The sequence below is a fragment of the Anser cygnoides genome, chromosome 3 (assembly GCF_040182565.1).
Source record: "Anser cygnoides isolate HZ-2024a breed goose chromosome 3, Taihu_goose_T2T_genome, whole genome shotgun sequence".
Lineage (NCBI taxonomy): Eukaryota > Metazoa > Chordata > Aves > Anseriformes > Anatidae > Anser > Anser cygnoides.
Window position 1 is genome coordinate 118249319 of NC_089875.1, and position 22907 is coordinate 118272225.

The window sequence follows — 22907 nt, forward strand, 5'->3', positions numbered from 1 at the left end:
TGACAGGTCATTAGTTATAGAGTAGAATGGTCAGGCACTAATATTAAGCAATGAGATTGTTTATTCACGCACTGCAGAGGTTAGAATTAATAATCATGCTAAATTGAATCTAATGAATAATTCATTTAAAAAAAATCCCAAACAATTTGCTATAGCTACCAGAAGAGATGTATTTTTAAGAAACAAGGGCCAAGTTTCCCTTCGCTTCACCTAGGTGTAGTAATCAGAAATAAGCCTGCTTGCTGGCAGGCAGAGGCTTAGGAAAAAGAGAATGCTGAAAGAAACTTAGGATGACATAAAGCAGAAAAGTTGTTACATGCTTGTAACATAGATGTGTTATAGCAGAAAATAAATAAATAACATACACCAGTGCAATTTTGGGAGGCATTAAATCAAAGAGCCAGAGAAGATTAGTATGCTGTTGTTAAGTACTCATGAGAACATAGCTGAGATACCTGTTTGAGGCCTGTACTTACAGTTAAATAAATAAATAAATAAATAATCAATCAGTTTAGATGGTATTATTAGGTACCAGAGGAAAACCAGTTATTTGGAGATCATGTAACTGCACAGAAAATAAAATAAAATAAAAAAACAGGGGACGGGGATACTTTTAAAGAGGAAGATGTGATTTTCTTCAAAATCATTTCTTGGCGGTCTGTGTTTACATTTCTGGAAAGTCAAAGCCTGCTGAGTTTATCAATACTGTTTTCAACTGTTTGTATTTGGGCTGCGTGTTGCCTCAGCTGCCTCTACAGAAAGATTAGCCCTTAGAGAAAAGGGAAAGAAATAGTAGCATGGCCTCATGTTTGCACAAAAAGATTGCAGCTCTCTTCCAAAATTTCACTGATAACTTTTGGACAATATCTCTGTTGTATATAAACTCTGTGTAGAATTGGAATAGTAATAGTTGTCTTTCTATATCAACATGAGAGCTGTGAACCAAATACAACAGCTGGGTCTGTGAACAGCAACAGTGGAGGTCAACCCGTTGCTCAGGCATGATTTGACTGCAACTCTGGCAGTCAGTCATCTATAGGTCCACACTGGCACAAAGGCTTGTCCATGGAAGAAACTGATCCAACAAAAAGCTGAGTCTCTCTTAGTCATGGGATGCTCAGCCCAGCCATGTTCTGCAATGGAGCAATGGGATGACCTGAGCATCTCCTCGCCTTTTACTGAAAAGCAAACTGATGCATGCTGTTCACTATTTCAGAGACAGGCAGTAAGAATCTACATGCCTTTTTTTTTTTTTTTTTTGGTTAATTTCAGCAAAATCGATTACATTTCCCCATTCAGAAACAAATCAGCACAACACCTGGGTGGGTTGCAAAAGCATTTTCTAAACACTGCTGTCACCATATCTTCACTATTCATTTGTGTATTAAGCTTCTAATTTTGAGTGCTAGCAAGAGGTTTCTCAAAGTTCACATAGTGTAATTGTTACCTAAGGCTGGGAGATTCTGCTTTGCTTTCTAGGTTATTTAGCTGCAGATAATTTATGAGATTGCTGAGGAGGTTGAAAATTGTTTCACCTCTCACTTGTTCATGCTCACACTGGTTTTAGAACAGATGGGAGAGAATTTTGCAGTCGTGAATGTTTGATTCATGCCGCCTGGCTGACTCCCATCACTTGATGAAGACAAAAGCCAGAAGGCTGGAGAGGAGCTTCAGTTTTTTTCAGTCTTAGAGTTGGTTTGACAGATATACAGTCTTAAAGCATAAAAGTAGTTCCTTAATTCAGTGCTTTGTCTGCTTTTCTTACTTACATGAGGTCACATTGGTGAAGCTGTATAGCATTTCTCAGGTCTACACAGAGCTATGGAAGTGAAACTAGTAGGAGTGGTTTTGGTGATAACTGTGTAAGAGAGATTGGCACTGGTCCTGAGATTTGCCAGTGACTCAATCTCGTTTTGTTTTGTTTTGTTTTTCTTAGCTCCTATTGTCTTAATGGTCTAGAAGTGCCAAGTAGATGGCCCATGAATAAGACTTATGTATACCATTGTAAAAGAGTGTTTTTGTTGTTGTTGTTTTTTGTTTTTTTTTTTGGTGTAAGGACATCATATTTGGACCTGAGTTTTGATCCTTTCTCTGGTGAATAATATCTGACACTGGTCAACTCACTCAACTCACTTAGGACTAGACATAATCTATTTTACATTGTTGTGTCTTTGTCTCAGATACATCCTTGCTATCCTTGTGAACTTGATTAACTAAAGGATTTTTATGTCATAGCTGAACCCACCCAATGACCAACCCTGCTAAAGGTGAAGATCTGCCCTCAGCCTTCTTGCCATCAGCCACATAGTTTTGCTGCTTCCTTTTTGCTATTAATGGCATTTATTTGATCCTATGTTCAGTACGAAAACAATGTTTATTGTTGGGGGCGGGGGGGGGAGTTGTTTTTTTTTCCTGTTGTTTTGTTTTGTTGTATTTTATTGGGGAGGGGGGGGAGGAAGAGTTTTTTGTTTTCATTAGGGTTAATTTTCTAAGATTTAGCTTCCAAAGGTGATTCACAAAGGGAAGGGTAGGAGGTCAGGAGAGTAGCACACAAAATGCAAGGGAAGCATTTAGCCAGAGGCAAGAGATAAAGGAAGTAGAGGATGTGATTGGCACTTTTGGTGACAAGTATCGATATAACTGTCTTACCTATAACAAGAAATCTCTGAATTACCTGATTTAGCAAAATTCCTTTTCTTTGCATGATGAGATAGCAGCACCTCCAAAAGGGTTGATTCAGATCTCAGATTGTCAAAAACTTTTTCCTTACAGACTCCAAGGGAGCCCATCTGAACTCTTAACTAGGCACTTCAGTTGAAAGTCTGAAGTTAGCTGAGATCTGGGCCTTTGTCACCAAAGGGAAGTCAAAAAGGGAGGGAAACCACTAAGAAAGCCATTACTGTCTGCTTCAAGGATCTTTTGTGAAAGCAGTTGCATTTTGAGTAGATAGTAAAACCTATTTTTTTTTTTTTTTAATATGTGGCTCCATTGACTGGAAAGATAAATGGTAAAACATTTCAAGAGATTAGAGATCAGAGGCATTTTGACGTTAATTCTCCTTTCTTGGAGCTAACCTGTAAGCTGTCTGTGCCAGAGCTCCCCATCTGAAAAATGGTGCCAAGTGGCATCTTTCCATGTTGAAGGAAAGATGAATATGTAAGGGTATGGGAAGGACAGCATCTGATCCTTCACAGTAACAGGTCAAGGACCTTTTCCAGTGCAGCAATGGGTAATTAGAAAGGGAAGAAGTGATGGGAACCAAACCAGGTCAGTTGTACTAATTGATAAGGAAAGAGACAGAATGTGGGAAAGTAGGTTCAAGCAAGGTTGTCTGAGAACAAGATATCTGGATCAAAATGATAAGAAGTAAAGAAGACGGAACAATAAGAAAAATGCTGAGAAACAGACCTGACAAAGCAAAAATGGAGACGATGACAAGAAGCAAATCTCCCAGTCACACTGGTTGATGAGCTATCAAACTATGGGCACCACTTCCAGGAAGATCAACCTCAACTTTGCACGTGGCGTTGGTGGGGGATAGATGTAGACAGGGAGAGTGCAGATCCCATTGGGGAGAAGGAGGAAATAAAACAGGTGGTATGGGTAGAAAAGGGCTGCTCACAAATAAAACTGGGCTGGTCAGTGCACTTCTCCGTCTGAGCCCTGCACCTGATCACCACACTCTGTCCTATCTTCTTATATTTCCTCATTAAATCTTAACTCTCTCTGCTTATTTGTACTCTCTCTCCTGTGTGTATGTGTGCTGAAGGACTGTGTGCCAGCTACTGGTGAGGCCTGGGGGTGTGTGTGAGTGAACTGTGGGCCGACTACTGGAGTCAGGCTGGGAGTGCAGGCCCTGGCCTGTGGTGCCAGCTGCTGGAGCCAGTGGTGTCCTGGCGTCAGTAGCTGGGGGGCCACATCTCTCTGGATCTGAAAGGGCCCTACAGACTTTAAGCCCAGAGTGTCAGCTGCTGGGGGACCAGTGTGAGTGAAGTTGGTGCCAGCTGCTGGAGTCAGGCCAAGGGTGTAGGCCTGTAGTTACTGCGGTGCCAGCTGCTGGAGCCAGTGGGGTCCTGGCTTCAGCTACTGGAGCAAGCAGGGCCTTCTACCTCCAGGCACAGGGTGGGAGTGATGTGTGTTCCCAAACCAGCTACTGGGGGGGGATCAGCGTGATGGAGGCGAGTGAAGGGCTGTGTGAATGTGTTTCTGCTTGTGAACCTAGAGAGTGCTGTTTTCTGCCTTCACTGCTGAATTTTTGTCTCTACCAGCCAGAGACAAAAGGGTCTTTTGTCTATGTTTTGCGCAAGTCATGTGTGGAAGTGCCATTGAAGGCAGCCCTTGGCCAGGGCAGCCTGTGTGACTGACCATGTCCTGTCTCTGTGTATGCCTGTGTGTATCTGGGACATGCGCTCAGCTTTGCTACCAGCTGAACCTGCAAAGAAGAAGGTGGCAGCCATGTCCCCCAGCCTGGGCAGAGATCCCAGGTCCTTGGGCCTCAGTGGTGCTGGGCTGGAGTGGCTGGGAGGAGGTGGCCATTCTCTGCACCTCACTTAACGGAATACGACAACAGCACTGAAATACATATCCTTCAGTTATTACTGAAGGAATAGAAAGAGAAAAGAAGGAGAGGAAGGAATGGAAAGCTTTTATATCTATTTGTCTGTCTAGCAGCTGTATTTCCAGAAGTGGTCAGGATTTGCTCTTTCCTTTATGATATTTGAGAATCCCCCATCTGCTGGGATCTTGCAACAGCTGCCTCTTTGATGCTTCTGTATCCCATTTCCCCATTTGTAAAATAGAGATTGTAAAACTCATTTTGTCTGGCTGAGCTGATCAGACAGAAAGCACTTCAGGGCAAGGACCATCTTTTACCGTAGAAGAGTATCATATAGGAAAGGTAATAAAAAAGTATCCATCCAAATTGTTTTTAATAGAAAATTGTGTTTTCAACAGAGGATATAGGCATACAAATCAATTACTATATATTGTAGAAAAGTTATTATAAAACTTGCCCAACATCCCCTTGAGGCTCAGTTCTATGGTTACTTGATGTGAGGTAGGTTAAGTTATGTACTGTCATTTCTGCTTCTCAGTTTCCCTGTTACCTTTAATGAGTATGTAAAAAATAAAAAAAAATGGTGCAGTTGCAAGGCTTCATTCATTCTTGTGGAACACCTTGAGCTCCTCTAGGTGTTTCTGAAAAACTTGATTATTCTGACATGCAAACAATCAAAAGTTGAGGAGCAGGAATCTCTCCCTTTAAACACATTTGACTTACAAGCTCTATAACTTTCAAACAAGATTAGTATTATCAATAAATCACCAGGTTCACAGATGAGAAACACGACAGAATGCCTTGTTGCTGAGGCATATATAATGACAATAGGTGCCTTAGCAACAGTTATAACTGTGCTGCAACAGATTGTGCCCTAAAGCAGAAAATATCCTGCACACAAGAGGTTGTTCAGGTCTAGGAAAAATTAAAAACTTTAGTTATCATTGTTAGTGTTTTCAGGGTAGAGAGATAAAGAGAGCAAGAGCAGGAAGAGTGGAACTGAGGGAAGGGGAAAAGGATTGGGGAGAAATTGCAAAGCTCCCAAGTTTTAAGACAGTTCAACCAGCTGTCGAGTAGCCAGGCAGAACAAAGTAGAGCACATTTTGGGAGAAAAGCTTTGCTGTACATAATCATGAGGGTAACCGTGGGTTCAGTGATCTCACACACTGGAAAGTCCTAATGACATGTATCTTGTCCTGTGAGTCAGTTCTCTGACAGCTCGCTCTTTTCTCATACATTCTTGCTGTATCCCAGGGCATACCTACTTTTCTGGATTGCTTCATCTGAAGTCAATGAGAACCTGTGTGTGCCAGATACACTCTGAAAGGTTGATTTGCCACCAGTTTTACTGGTGCAGCTCCAAGGAGAAACACAGGAGGAAAAGAGGACAAAAAAAGAGGGGGGGGGGGGGGGGGGGGGGGGGAGAGAAAAACTCAGAAACACATAATTATTCATATATAATGTTATACAAACAAGCTACCATAACAATTTGAGAAGGCAGAAAGACCTGCAGGAGGGCTGCAGGAGGCTCTGGAAGGTGAAGGTGGGAAAGCAACGTGAACTGTGGAATATCACAATTGTCACTTCCTTTTCAGCTGCCCCAGGAGATGGTGAGACAGCAGGGTAATAATTGCTATCTGCATATTCAAAGCAGCTATCCTTTCTCAACCCCATGGATGCAGTGCTGAATCATGAGTAATTTCTGCACTCATTCTTCTCCCATTACATTCAGTGGAAATTTACTGAACCACACAAGTTTGGCCTTAATGAAACAAAGCCCCATCCCTGGATTTCTCCTTGATGTGGAGAAAGTTGCTTCATGTGGATCATTCCTAGGTTTCCTCATCTGTTTCCTCCCTCTGGGACTTCAATGAATGTATTGTTCAAGATGAGCCGTAATTTTACAGACTGAGTAAGCAGCTTTACACTTTTCATTTTCTTTAGGGTTTCAGTACCAAAATGGGGCTGGAGGGGATTGCTGCTGCTTCATTCTAACCCTGGAAAGTGGGAAGATTGTTCAAATTATCTCATCTTCCAGAAAGTTTCCAGTGTGGTACAACAGCACAGGCAAGCCAATAGGTCTAGGTCTTTCCTGTATTTTCAGTTGCCTGTCATGAGCCAAGTCTCAGCTTGCTGCTCTATCCAGATGGCATCATTGCTCAGCGAGGAATTTCCATCGTAAGACGTGATGATACAGATCTGGGTATCACTGGTGTAATAATAACAGCCTTCACCAGGCTGCCATATCAATTCTCCAAGTGGTATCACACAAAAAAGAGCAAAGCTAACACAAATAACTCCTGTGGGACCCTGGACCCTCAGGGCAGATGAGAAATTACCCTCATCTCTGCTTCGACATCCTACATTGCCTGCACTCCATGGATCTGTGCTGTTCCAAGCCTTTTTCTCATCACGTGTCATGGCAGGAAGAGCAGCTGGAGATGATGGTGAAAACTGTTATGAATATGTTAAGAGAGAAAAACAACCCTGTTATGAGTTTTGTAGCTTGGTTTTGGATTGCAGCTTTTCTTTCTGAATGCCTGGAATAGAAAGGGAATCCCAAAAATGCCCACAAATGGCATCTCATCCTCAAATAACATCAGCTTTCAAAAACAGAAGTCCTGCCCTACCCATATAGTGAAATAATCTGATATTTTTCAAAACTGGAGCACCAGGGGGCAGCTTCCCTAAGGACTACCATTATTAGTATTTTCATTTGTAAACAGGTTTTGGATAAAGCACTTTACACTTGAAAAAAAATATTTCTCTTTGCCCCTTTCAGCTAGCCTGAGCAGGGGCTCCTGACAGCCTCACTCTGTTCCCCTGACTCATCTTCAGTGGGCTTAAGATACACTGCAGAGCCCAGTGAAGACAGCAAATACGCTGGAGACATTCGTGACGTTTAGATCCTGACTCACTCTTTAAAAGTCATTGGTAATATGTTGCATGGACAAACTGTAAATGAAAACACTCTCTAGCTTGATTGCATAAAAGAAACCATGAGGAGGCTGCAGGTGTTTTCCATATTTGCATGCAAGAATGCAGTGGGTACTCTGAGAGGGGCAAGAGGAAAACTTTTTATTCTCCTTCATCAACATGGTGGCTTTATGCACATTTGAGTAATATTTCTTTGCATTATAAAAATATTTTTTGTCTGAAGAGAAAGCTTTTTACCTCTTAAAGGTCTTTTTATTTATTTATTTATTTATTACTAACAAGCATCGGAACGTTGCCATCTTAATATATATAATATACTCTAATTAGACTCTAATTTTATGCAAATGCATCATAAGTTTTTAATCTGTCTTCTTTTCTGACTTCCCACTTCTACCAGATGTAAATTATTAACTGTTTAAATCATTCTCCATAGATAGATTATTTTTAAACTAGTAGCTTCTAGTATTCTCATTCTTTCTGAAAAGAACATTTGATTTGTTTATTAGTTTGTTTGGGTTTTGATTATTTGAAAGAAACTGATTTTCTTAAGCAATTGCTCAATTTCAGGAGCTGTCTTTAAGGAAAATATTACTATTATAAATTAATGGTAAGAATATGGAAATTGGTTGACTGAAAAAGTTAATCCAAATCAAACCCTAAGGACAGGTGCATATACAAATAAAATGGATTTCAGATTCTTTATTTTTCAGTCTTGGAGCAACACTGAGTCCATGGAGTAGCACTGTAGACTTTTCTGAAAGCAAAAGACTAATCACTGAGAAGAAGAGTTGAGTAGGACATGTCAGAACACTGGGTAGAAACCTGTAGAGCTGTGTTGCTATTCATAGCTGACAGCTGGCCTTTCTTCTTTCAGGTCAAATTATGTTGATGTTAGAAAGACTTCTGTCTTCTTATTTTTATTTTATTTTATTTTATTTTATTTTATTTTATTTTATTTTATTTTATTTTATTTTATTTTATTTTATTTTATTTTATTTATTTTATTTTATTTTATTTATTTTTTATTTTATTTTATTTTATTCCTGCCTTCTTGTATTAACATTCCTGCAGGAACTTACCTGGACTGCTTTGAAGGATATATTTTGTTCACCCAGAAAGCTCATAACAATCAAATCAAAACAGATTTTCTTTTGGTCCCCTAGAACAGTTTGGTGTGGTTTTTTTTCAATGTATTTTCCATGCTAAATTAGCCTCTATCCACTTCTCCTTAAAACTTTTCAATTAAGCATTCCATCGTTGAAGACATTTTGTTTTGTTTTGTTTTGTTGTTTTTGTTTGTTTTAAAACATATAAAAAATTTTTTGTTTTATTTGGTTGTTTGTTGTTGTTGGTTTTGTTTGTTTGTTTCCCTGAAGTTAGTATACACCAACCTGGTAAGATAAGATAATTTTGTGGTAAACTGTGTAAGATGCATGCAACAAAACAACCAAAGCCAACTGTACATCAACAAGATTTATTTTTTTTTTCTCTAAGAGAGAAGCACTGCTTAGTTATGAGGTTCTGCAAAATAAATTACTGAACATTGATCCAGGTTATCCATTTGCATAATTTGTCAGTACTATATTAACAGTATATTAAAAGCTGTGCCAATGTATAGTAATTAGGGAATGAGACAGTCCAGCATTAGACTAAAAAATGCTACAAGGTTATGGATAAGGTGCAGTAAAAACATGTCCCATGGAATAGATATTCACCATTTGATAGTTTTGCCAGCTACCAGTGCTGTGAATTTCAAACTAGAACTGAAAACGGTAACTTGGGTTGTTGTTTGTTATGTATTCATTTTCACTTCCCTAAGTTTAGACTTAAATATTAATGAAGGAAAGAAAGATTAAAAAAATAAAAGCAAATCCCATAAACCCCCTCCAGCCATGCTGTGGGAATCCATCATTTTCTAGCTAGTGGCAATACAAATAATGTAATGTCTTTTTCCTCCTCATTATTAATGGTACTTAGAGATACCTGAACTACCTGGAAAATAAGTAAATAAAAATAATGGAGTATTCAGCTACTTGTGTATTCTTGGCATACGGATGGAGCACATTTCTTCCTGATTAGAACAGCAAGAATTGTCTGTCATCTCTGCCAAGTTCCAGCTCAACTGCTCAGCACTGAAAACAGTCTCTTTTGATGCTTCTTTGGCCATAACTCAATATCTCTAGTAGCAGCGAGGGTTGGATGAAGGAATGTTTTTCAGTTTGCTGCTGAGGAATAACAAGCCTGAGGAAAAGTGTTAGCTGGGCTGAAGTGAAAAAGACATTTTCTCTTAGATTTAAAACTTATGATTTAACCCGTCTATTTTGTTTAGTTGATTTTGGTTTTAGCTTTTCTTTTTTTTATCTTAGTTTTCTATGTTTTCACAGAAAATAAAATGTTTTCAATTAAATATTGTCATTATAATATGTTTATATTTTTAAAATACTGAATCATCTTTTTGCTTTTCTAAAATGAATACATTATTAAAAAGTCCCCTGAATGTTTTTCTTATATTCAGCATTTATCTCAGTTGGGGGGAGTTGAGGGAATCTTTCATTATCTGTGTTTGATTTTGTCCAAAAGATGCATCCATCTGAAGCTGGATTTGAAAATCTGTTTTATTCTCCATGAAACAAGTCATAGTTTGTATTCATAATTTGTATTTAATAAGTTCATTCACAGTTCTGGCAGATGAATGGAGGGGACAGACTCTTGCTATTGTCACTTCCACTCACATGAACGCTGGGAAGAACACTCTTCCTGGGGCTCAGGGCTGCAATACAGCAATTTTTGCAAGCATCCATTAGACAATGTCAGAGGGCATGGTTTCAGCTGTGGTAAATTAATATTGGTAGCATGCTGACTTAGATGAGCTAATAACATAGCCTGCTGAATGTATCCCGGCATATAGTAGGAAACAAAGGGATTTATACAAAGGGATTATTTATAGGAAACAAAGGGATAGAGGCAACTCCAACAAGGACCTATACCACCATAGATGTCTTTGAATACTTTTCTGATTGTCTTGAAATTTGCCATAGTTTGACAGCTTATACCCAGTACAAATGAAAGGATTCAAGAACCTACAGCAGGCTGGAAATAGCTGCTAGTCAGATCAAGCTGATCAAGCCCATTAATTTTGTTTTACAAACCACAGATAAACCATATTATGATCAGACATCCTTCTCCTGAATTTCTGGATATGGGAAGGTAATAATGGTAAAGCCAGGTCAAAAGGCTCTGGGTAGCCCATCAGTTTATTTCAATTAGCCTTTTAATGTTTTTCTGGCATTAATTCATCTTGCCTTTTGGATTAAATCAAAGTCCAACAGGGCTCAGCTCTTCCAGTCTGTGGTGGATGAGCTCAGTGCTGCAGTTGGTGCCTGGTTTATGGTCACTAGCAATGTTATTACGTGTCTGAAGTGGTATCCATTTCACTTCTGTTAAGCCATCTAAAACTAAATGTTAGATTAAACACTAACCTGGACATCTGTCGGTTCTTCAGACACCAAATGAATGTCACTTCATGAAAATGGTGATTCCCATTGTAAAGCAACCAGAAGTGGTGAAAATAATTTGTCTCTGGAAATGCTTGTCTGTTGTTATTGTCTATGGAGAGTGCTTAGAAGACTTGTGCAGATTAGCTTTTAGATATGTAACATGGAATAAAATGACCTCTGTCGGGGTTCTCCTGGTACTAACTGTAATTTGAGGTGCCTAGCTAGGAGAAAGAAAGGCTGAACATAATATGGAAAGGAAGTAATCTGTGTAAGATGTTAGAAATTCATGAATTTACCTTGCATGCCATTTTAGAAATGTTGAGGTTTTTTATTGCTTCTAGAGAGTAAAAAGACGCATGTTCTGCTTTTGTTGAAAATTTCTGCCATATTTCTTATGTCATATCTTTTGAAAATAATCAACACTTATAAAAACCTACTGCCAGAACCAAGGTTTAGTGTAAATACAGTCCATGACAAAAAATGCTTCAGACTGTGAAAAGGTTTTCTTGGATTATAGAAAATGTCCTTAACATTGCCAATCTTTGAAGAAAAGTTTCATTTTTAAAAGAAGTCAATTTCCAAAGCAGAAAAACATACATCAGCCAGGTCTATTCATAAGTAAATATTAATGAATAATTGATTCCTGAGTTTAGTGTTCAAATTAGAAGGAAAAAAAAAAAAAAACACTCGGTTAACAAAATGTAATGTTTTCCAATGGAACTTCTGACTGTATGCAACTTTTACTTATTATTATTCTATAATAAGTTAACTTCAAAAATTAAATGAGAAGAAAATATAAAACACTAATTAGTTTTTGAAATATTGTGGGCTTTTCATTTTTTGTTTGGTTTGTTTTGCTTTACATTTGTGGATGTTTTCATATATGTTTCCCATACTTCAACTGTGAAATCATGCACTACATTCAGTCTAAACCAGAAAATAGATTGAGATACCTTTTTCAGTGAGTGAAATTTTCTCAGGAAAAAGTTCAATTGGTCTCTCCCACATCTACTATTTTCAAAAGTACTATGAAAGATACCATGAAACTAATTATATTTAAATATGTTTATATTGTTTATATATTTATAATTGTGTATATATTTATAATATGTAAATATGTTAAATATGTTTAATATTTAATATTTTATTTTACCCAGATATTTAGTTAAGCTAGCATCAGCTTTCACATCAGAGCTGTCTTCTGTGCTTCTAATGTAATTATTTAAGTGTGAGATTCATTGACTACATTGACATGGGGCAAGATGACCACATCCATGTGGACTTCAGATGTGTACAAACCAAGATGCTTCTAAGATACTTAAGAAAAAGAAATAAGAGCTTTCTGAGATAATTTTTTCTTTCTTGAGGTAGATATCAGAGGCAGAGAAATCTTCTGGAGATACCTTTTAGTTTCTAATAATGTGAAGGAGACTGATCATGGCTAATTCAAGCAGCAAATTTAAGCAGTTAGGTTGAAGTGATGTGAATCCCAGTTCCTATGAATCCCATGGCAGACATATAGAACATAAAAGCTGTCTGAGAATAACATTTTATTTAGACTGTGTTCTAATGAACTCTTATTTGTCAAGCTTTTTTATATAGTTTCACCCTTTTACTTGATTTTTCTCATTCCACCTTAATGATTTTATGCAGTGCTTTCATACAAATTGAACAATAGATCTTATGTAAGTAATCGAATTCTATTATGAGTTCTTTTAAAATGTTTCAATAGTGAGAAAAAGAGAGAGAGGAAAAATAAAAGATTAGTACTATAGAGAAGATCTATGCAAGGCAGAAAGGAAAATAATTGGTTGTTATACTTTGTTTAATCTGTATGGGGATAAAAAGGATAAACCCTGTATGTAAGAGGGCATCAGCAAGATTAAACACTTAAGTGTGGTGACTCTGACTTACATTGCCGGGGTTAAATTCAGGGTGAGAAATATTCCACAATGGTAGAATAAGTTTTCACCTTTTTCTGAAATAAAAGCCAAATACCAGGCATCAACATCAGGATGATCATGTTCCCCTTCTACAAGTGTACTGCAGCATCCTATAGCACACCCTTTGCCAGTTCCAAAAAACAACAGCACCCATTTGTTCATTGTGCTGCTCTGCAAGGCACTGCAAATTTTAATCAGCTGGCATAAGAACATTTATTTTCAAAGCAGCATGTAAAAATGTATCCAGAATTTCATTTATTGTGTGATTTTCCAATAACCAGATAGCACCTTCTGCTTTAGTGTATTCATTTGTAAAACCACAGATTATCATTGGTATTGAAAGGGTCTGTTGGAGGGAGTGTTTGATTTTAAAATGCTTTGTGCTCTCTGAACAACCTGTTCACCACCTCAGGCTTTTAGACATCCTGACAGTAAAGGCGAAGGAGGGAGAGAATCAACAGTGAATGGAAATATCACCTGCCCCATCAGATGAATGGACTTTTGTGATATTTTTTTCTTTACCTGTATATACATTTAGACTCCCTCTTCTTATCAATTTAGCCAGTCTTCTCAAAGAATGTCAACTTGCAGCACCTGTGTCTCAGCTACTTCTGCATATTTGCAAGATGCTTGGTGATTATAGCTTTAAATATTCTGCTCACAGACAATACTATGAATTTACTTTAAAATAGACACGTATTATGTATATATAGATATTTACAAAGAGTCCTCATGTAGCTTAGTTCCTACGAGGAAATATATAGAGACAGTTACTTAATCTCTTTTGTCTCAAGTAATGATACACAGTGATGGATAGAAAGAGGCAATAGATTGTGATTCAGTAGTATTATAGCTCATTTCCTCCAGCTCATAAAATCCCTGACCCTCTACAATTGATGTTCTTCCTGCAAAGAGATGTTTCTCTATGGATTGCAGGTTCTTCACTGTTCATACAGGCTGAATTCAGCCATGCCACTTGAAACAGCACTTTACTTCTTGAAAGGTGCGAATGGTTGTTGGGGGAGAACGAAAGAATTTGCCCACAAACACAGTGTGAGATTGTAATTCCATCTTTGACAAGAAACAAAGGGTTTCCCAACCCTGAGCCTGTGGGGACCATGAGTCGGCAGATGTGTTTGGTTTCTGAGACTGAGTGTGAAATTGCTTTGAAGATCATATACACTCCTCTATGGGTAAGGAAGTCCCTGTCACAGTCTCCCATGCAAAGATGAGAAGGGACCTTCCCTGGCTCCCTAGGATTCTGCCCAACTGCCAAGTGGTACTGAACTCTACTACACAACTTCGTGTGCTGGACAAGTCAGCCTGCACCCTACTGGCTCCAAGCAGAGAAGATGCTTAAGCAGATGGGATTTAGGTCTAGTGCTGAGTATGAACATCATCCAATGGACTTGTCCTCTCACACGTTGTTGAAGACAGCAAGAAGGAGTAGAGAAATTGGTAAAGCTGGTGGAGCGCTGCCAGAGCAGTAAAATATCCGTCTTCCAGATGACTATGAGTTACTGCATCCATACTCCATATTACAATCCTGTAGCTAAAGGAAAGCAGGGAAGGGATCATAACTCTTTCCATCACAGTCCCTTCCTTGGACTGCTCCCAGGGAAGCAGAACTACATGCCACCTCTTACTCAGGACTCAGCCTGAGGGCACAACGTAGCCCACTGACACCAGAGATGGAAAAGACCTATTAGGTCCATTTAGCCAATTCCCCAGACATTGCAGGGGTCTTTCCTGCAGTCATTTCCTCCTGCTACGTCCAGCCTAGATAGCCTTGGGCATGAAGCTGTCATGTAGCTGACATGTTCACCACTTCACAGGTTTGCATGTTGCTGGGACTTCTGACACTGGGCTTTGGCAGTTTTTCAGATGTATAATAGATGATGTTTATGTGACTGCAAAGTCCCTATGACCCTGGATGTATCAGTGTGGGTAACAGCACAGCCTTTAATGTGGGTTTGGTTGATACTATATTACCTGTAGCAGGTGAGAGTCAAAATAGGGTCCGTGAACAGTAGGGTTGGTCTGGTACTACCTGGCCCATGCTTGTATAGAAGTAATATTTTTGGGTAAAGTGAGGAAAATGGGCACAGTGTGTAGTAGGTATATGGGTATGCTGCATAGCCGTAGCATTAGCCTTAGCAATACTCCTCTGAGAGCATCTTCCCCATACAATGATACAAAGAGCAGAGAAGGTAGAGTCTGTGTTGATTCAGGCCTTCAAAGTTCACATTCCACTTTTTTTTTTTTTTTTTAAATCTTGTTATTGTTCTGGAGCTACAGCCAGATCCACAAGTTCATAGTCTTTTCACAATCCCATAATGCTTCCCTTGTTTTTCCCCTATCTAATATTCTACTCTGGCCAGAAATTAAGGGAGGTAGGGAGTCAAGACTCTATCCACCTCCCTCGCCTCTTATTCCCTTGCATCATGTTCCCTTGCTAGTGGCACAGCGTAACAAACAAATTACTTTACTTCTCTTACCTAACTGAATTCAAAGTGCAAGTAGCCCCTTCAGGAGCATCAGAGCATTTTATTTCCCCATGTGGTGGTTGAATTCACATTCTATTGCTTGTAAAGCAAGAAGTTAAAAGAAGCAAAGGCAAAGAATGTGTGTGTTAAAGAAAAATAAACTAAATTAAATGGGAGGAAAAAAAAGGGAGAGAGAGATGCATGTGCAGAACAAACAGCAGAAAATTGTGTGCTTTCTTAGGGATTTAAAATGTGGAACCAAGTGCTGAAAAAAGTGGATTTATTTTTAAAAAGTCTTCTGTTCAGTGTGGGATAGAGATGGAGTCTTAAGGAGTTAGTGTAGAGAGAAGCCAAATTGTTAGACGGATAAATAATCTAGGTAAGGAGAATCTCACCCGTCAGTACTGTCTCTGTCCCACTTTAAGGATCCTGAGTACCTTCATGGTTCTGAGAATGAATGAATTCATACCTCACTCAGTAGCACAGGAAAATGGAAATTGTAGCTTTCCTTACCTTGGGGAAGTAGCATGGAGTTAAATACGTTAACCTCAGAAGATTAGGTTTACAAGAGTACAAGCACCAGGGCTATAGGTGTATCTCAGATAGTTACCATTAGATAGTTTAAAAAAAAGTTCTTAAAATATTCTTAAATTCTTGCCCTGAAAATTTACTGTTCCCAATACTCTAGACAGCTAGCACTGGACCTTGTGCTTGAAATTGTGCAACTCAATGGTGAGCACTAAAAGAGGGGCGGGGCATCCTACAATGCATGACATGGACACTTAGGCACTTAGGGACACATTCAACCTTCAGACCTTGCACCGTGCAATTTGCTTATGGTGTGACCAGGCATGTTGAGCACTTGAATCTTCTTATTACATAACATGATGAAGTACCAACCATATAATAAGAAATTCTGGGACCTCTCCTCATCATGCAGGAAAAATGGAATCTAGGACTACTGGGTCAACCCATTTTCATCTTAGGCATCATCCTACCTTTATCCCTTTCCCAAGCCTTTTCCACTCTCTGTTTTACATTATACTCTCCTCATTCCCCCTGTCCTTGGGAGTTACCTTCCATTGATAAATTTTCATTTAAATAATATTTAAATAATATTCATTGTAAGTTGAGCAACCAAATTTTATAAAGACTTAACACCGGTTCCCATCTGCCTTTATAAAGTCACTAATATTTCTCAGCAAATTTTCTCTCATAGTATCTGGGTATCACATCCGTATTTTGTTCACAGTTTATTAAGTTACTGGATCCTGAGAATCCAGTAACTAAATGTCATTAACAGTTCATTTTTCCTTTCTTTCAATTATGGCTGATGTGGTTTCATTTTAGACATCATTTTTCATGTCATTATTTTTGTCCAAAAGCATGATTTTGCATTTTGCACTTTTGGATGGAAACACAACAGGCTATATTGTGGAATGTGGTGTAGTGATTTCAGTGCTCACACCAAGCTGGAAGCATGTAATAGCTCAAATCCCTTTAAATAGGTGTCACAGTTTGCCAAGGTGGCTAAAACCATTGTCCTGGTTTAGCACAGTGTAGACTTCCCAGACAGTTAGGGATTAGATTAGAGTACAAATAATTAGTTTAGTCTAAATTAGGTGCATCAGAACGTGGTTTAGAGCCAACCAGCAAGCTCAAGTTCTAGTTCAAGCTATTACTTAGCTACATTTTCCCTGATAAGTTTTTGGCCTGCTTGCTAGACCTTGCTAGAATTCCCTAAACCTTTTTTTTTTTTTTTTTTTTTTAAGGATTAGGATGGCTGTTTTCTGTTTACACTGCCCTCCAACAATATCCGAACAAGTTTTTTGGACTCATACACTTTCCTTGACCTATTCTTATGGTGAAACACATAGCACAACTGTTTTGTGTTGAGAATTCACCCCTTGTGTAGCTCCAATAGAATTTTCTCATAATTTAGAAGAATTTTAAACACACACACATTCATGCACTACTGAACTTCTCTTACAACCACAGTGCCACCACAGCAGTCCAGGAGGAAATTCAAGTCCAAGTACCATCCAAAGTGAGCATAGACTACATATGTCACTTGGCCTAGAGGACATAAAGTTATCTGTGGCCCTGATTTATTTAGCAATGAGAATCACAGAGTAATTTAAGTAAAAAAGGCTGGAAGTGACCTTTGGGAGTCCTCTGGTCCAATCTTCTCTTTAAAGACAATTAACTTTCAAATTAGATATGTAGATGAAGTCTAACTTTTTCAGTGCTAAATTAGGTGAGGGTGTGTTTCTCCTAAATATTAACAGGAGCTAGACTCACCCATTCTGCGTCATTTGGGTGCTTGCAAGAGAAATCTAGTTGATCAATGCCAGATAGAAACAGAATTAGGTCTTGAGGATGTCTCCTGACCAGACATTGTGACTTAAACTAAACAATAAATAAATAACTAAAGATCAGAGAAATTCCCCATCAGTGGAACTCATCTTTCTATACCACTATGATATTAGAATGCCTACTTTATGTGCTTTGGGGTTCACATCAATAGCACCTCTATTAAACAGCTTGGGAAATAGCACAGGAACCACTCTTGATAGTTAGCTTGAAAACAGATATCTTACTGTGAGGGTGGAAGTTTAATTGTATGGGTGCAGGCCGTTCCATGTTTCATGGCCTCAATGCCTTCCAGGCACACTTAATTTACTTGCACATAGGCAGTGTCTCTCCCTTAAAACTAACCAATATATATATTTTTTTCATGTGGCCTAAATGATCCTCTCCAAGGACAAGTGTCATCTCCTCTCCCTTTTAATAGTGGTAAAATCAAAGTGTCACATAAGCCATATACGGTGCTGGAAAGGTTTATTATAGGGTAACAGTCTAAGGTCTTTAGAAGAGATTTTAACATATCCTTGTACCACTAAGCAAAACTACTTGTGATGGTTCTTTCTCCTTGTGCCACATTGTTTAATCATGTTGCTCAGTGCTTTCATTTGCTCTATTTCTTCTTCAGTTGGAAGCTTTTTTTTTTTGCTCTGAGTACAATATTTGCAATCTGCCTTTTTACTGTGCATGCAAAAAGTAGCATGTTTTTAACTTCTGAAAACTCATTCAAGGAGACAGCATCATTTTTGTACATGGTGTTCTCTGAGAGTGCTGTGCATCCTGCATGCTTGGTTGGTAGCAGCTTAATGCTGTCACGGTCCTCCAGGGGCTTGTCCCATGTGGTTATAATTAACTTTTAATGTCTGCCTTCAGGGCAAAACACTTAAGGGGTTAACCAGTTTTCTCCAAAAGAATGAATAGTTAAATGCTAACATACGTTTATCAATATATGCCATGATGTGAAGGAAAATAAGTAGATTTTTTTTTCCTTCTGCTTGTATCATGGATTTGTCTAATTCAAAGTCACTTGCCAGTTTAGGAGTCGAGATTATCCTTTCAAGTCTTATAATATAAACGGGCTTGCTACATCCTTAACACAAGCTTGCTTAGTAGCTGAGTCAGTGTGAAGCTTTGTTGGACCAGACCTCAATGGCATTTCACTATTGCAAACACTTGCAGTCTTTTATTCTCCCTTAAGTATATGTTGCATCATGCTGAGATCTAGGAGTGTGTCTTTGTACAAGGACATGTGTGACTCTGTGACTAAGCCAGACAGACTGTACTTGTAATGTTGGCAGAGAGATGGGAAGTGATTATATAAGAATATAATTACCTCATCAACTAGCTCTGCATTGTTAGAGTGGGATTCAGTTTCTAAACACAGTAGTATAATGTCACCTGAGACACCCTAGGGTATCCAATGTACTTAATGATTGAAACGACATTAGGCGTCTATATTTCCATCTAACTTTAAATATCACTGTTCAGAGAGAACACGATAAACAGGTTTCAGCTCCTCAAATATAGATGTCTACTGCCATTTTAGGCACTATGGGCTATCCTGTGAATATAGAAGGCCTCAGGGCTCCTATATATCCTGTGCTTGATACCCAAGAGCATCTCTAATTATTGCATTCAGGAAGCTAAATTCTTCTCACCAAATTGAGACCATAAAATCTGGCATCTTTCTCTGGATACCTCAATGAACTCCAAATTAATTGTTGCGTATATAGGTTGCAGTCCAGCACAAAAGTCTCTGTCTCTGAAGCAAGAGGTTTAGTGGGAGAGTTGACTGGCTTCTTATTCTGCAGTCAGTGCATCTGCAGGGAGCTCTCAGCACTGCATGGTGCGGACATGCCTTGAAGGTCTGTTCTTAGGCTGGAGTAAGCCAGTGGAAGAAAGACCAGTGCTCTAAAAGAATGCTGAGTAAGCCCAAAAAGGGAGCTTAAACTTGTCAAGAAGCTGAAAGATTGTCTATATATATATATAAATATATGTATATGACTTGCTTTGCTCCTGTATGCTTGGCTGTGTGTTGTTGTTTTTGTTTTTTCCACTGATGCAAATTCTAGAAAATTTCAGAGAGACTTAATAGAGCATAATATGACATAAAAATATTTCCTCTTAGTTGTAAAAGAAGGTGAAGTCTGTGTCCCAAAAAACTCCAATAGTCTCCAAACTAATTCATTGTGTTCTTAAAGAAATTACAGTAGATTCAATTGTTTTAATGGCAGACAGATACAACAACTGGGGAGATGCTTGCATAAAACTTCAATTATATTCTGTGGGAATTTATCTCCACAGTCTCTAAATTATGCCAGCAATTTGAGGACATTTCCAACATTAACTACCCTATCTCCTGGCATTTCTTTGGCTGTGGAGAGTAACACATTTCAGGACTTTGATTCATGATCTCTGGTGAGTGCAGCAAAGAGCTGGCCCACCACCACTTTCTTACAGAGCTTGCTGCACACTTCACCCAGCCTTTCATCTGTGATAGCTCATAGCCTCACTGCTCATCAGTAGCTGAAGCTAATGCCAGCCACTATGATTTGGAGACGCTGAAGAGTGGGAACATTTTGCCTTGCCTGGTATGGGACCAAAAACCTTCAGTAGTGAAATAGTGGATTTCTAGGTTGAAAACAGCTGAAGCAACTGCAGCTAAAATCACCAAGATACAGGTAAAACATAGAGACAGAATGGAATTAGTTACACGGCTTACCCACTTCCCATCCATATTTCTTAAATAACAGACTCCAGCATGATCATCACCCCACTTTTAGAGATGGAGGGGTCCAAATCACAAGTCACATTTGTTCTTAGAGTTCTTGGCAAATTAGTAATACATGTAAGGTAAGAGTCAAGATCTGAGATCTTCAGCTGACCATGCTTTCAAGACTGTACAATGTTGTAAAGCAACATTTACTGGCTTCAGGCTGTTAATCTTCTGCATTGTCAGCCCATTCTATTGAGACACGACTGAGGAACATTAACTTTTATCCGCAGTCATTTCCCTATTGTTGACTTGATCTGATCTCAGTAGAGAGTTGCTGTCAGTATTCCTCAAAGAAAATGGGCTGTGTTAAATACCTTTGACTAGTGCTTAAGCAAAAGCTTGCAATCTTCAGTGAAATATAACTGCCTTTGCAAAAAGGAAAAAGTGTGGAGGAAAAGACCCTGATGCTTAGCTTGTCAGGGATTTTATAAAACACTAAATACATTTGTCTATGTACTGTCTGCAATTCCAGAATATGTCTTAGGCTTTTTTTACAATGTCTGACTTAGTATCCAATTCTTCTCCACGTGAAAGAGCACCATTATGGCCACAAGATAGAGCACAGGAAGTTCCGCACCAACATGCAAAAGAACACAGTGAGGGTGACGGAGCACTGGAACAGGCTGCCCAGGGAGGTTGTGGAGACTCCTTCTCTGGAGATATTCAAGGCCCGTCTGGACGCCTACCTGGGCAGCCTGCTCTAGGGAACCTGCTTTGCCAGGGGGGTTGTACCCAATGATCTTTCAAGGTCCCTTCCAACCCCTTCAATTCTGTGATTCTGTGATTATGAGGTAAGGCCTCAAACGATATCAGAACATTGCCTCCAGTGTTTATTAAGTATATAGTTACAAGCAAATGTCAAGGGCATACTGGCAAGGTGTGATACCTTCCAACTTCCAAAAGTGCTGCTGGATGATGGAGAAGAGTGAGGAGCCAGAATACCTTCTGCACAAAGTGCCTTTTTTTTTTTTTTTTAATATTTATTTTGAAACTGGCTACTATGAGCTTCACTTGAAGATCACTGCTTCTTAGACTCTTATCTTACAGAGAAGTATACTGCTCCCTGAGCTTGCCAAAAATCTTCTTTAACAATAGAGGGAGCTCACCCAGGGTGTCCACACACCCTTTTTCACTACACCTGGTAAATGATCCTGCGTAAGTTGTCATATCTTTTGGTTTGTTTTGCCTCTTCAGACTAAGTTCTGTATGATAAAGACAGTCTCTCTCTAGACTATTTTGGTCTGCATCTAATATATAAGCAAAATCCTGACTGCAGACTTTAGGAAACTAAATAATAAAGTAATAAAAATGTATATAAATATTTTTATTTATTAAAAAAGTCCTTTAAAACTCATCCTGAAGGAATTGCATTTTGCATTTCACAAGAAGCCACATAAAGCTTTGATTGGTATTAATAAGAGTCTGTCCATCTTACAGAAAACCTAGTAGACATCTTTTTCTCCTCTCAGAAACTCCGAAGAAACTTTTCTAGGACACTACAGCACTGTGTACATATCTATATATGTATTTATATGGGATGATCGTGTACTACACAAAAGCAATTGAGTAGTTGCATATCATCCCTCAGCTACCTGACTGCCAGGCTCTGTAAATACAGGGATCCGGGCAAAATTTTCAAAGTTGTTTACCCAAGATTTTTTTCAGATGTGTTTCAGCAGCTTCAGTGCCCAACACTCACTGGTTATATGGTTCTTTGCTCCTACCCAAGGAAAGAGCTCATTGACTTCATTGAGTTTTCCTAGCTGAAATCTGTAAAACGAGCACATTAATAAACTGCACATTTTCAAATTGAACTAAAAGTATCACCTACTGATCCTGTAGCTTGCACTGAAAGTATTTTATGCATATATATGAGATGCATTTTTGCATTTTGTTCATATGCATTTCTTTTTCATTGCAGTTATTCCACACTTGGACACATTTAACTTAAGCAGCACAAAAAGAAACCAATTTGCTGTTGGGAGGTAGCCAGAGACCAATGGGTTTTCTTTTGAGCCATTGCACATTACCTGGAACCAATTCATTTCTGAAATAGAAGATGTTGTCACCCAAGACATTTGCATTCTCTCTCTTCCTTATTTATGCAAAGAAAATATTTTAAATCCCCAGTTATTCTCTGAGAAAAAAACAATCAATAAAAGAGAGCTGGCACACTTTTGTGCTGTTTAATGTTCTAACATATTTTTTAAAAGAAGAATTAAAACCCAACTATATTTAATAAGTAGATAATCTGTTTTCAGGCTGACATACGCTGCAATAAAAGTTTCTTGGCTTATGCCTGATCTGTTCTCCTCTTTTTCTCTGCACACACTTGCAAAATTTGATCCC

The 22907-nt window shown here is 38.6% G+C and overlaps 1 long non-coding RNA gene across 2 annotated transcripts in view; it reads left to right on the top strand.

Annotated features, from left to right (window-relative positions):
• LOC136790549 (uncharacterized) overlaps window positions 1-22907 on the top strand; it is a 73600-nt gene that overhangs the window by 43480 nt on the left and 7213 nt on the right. The window lies entirely within an intron of this gene.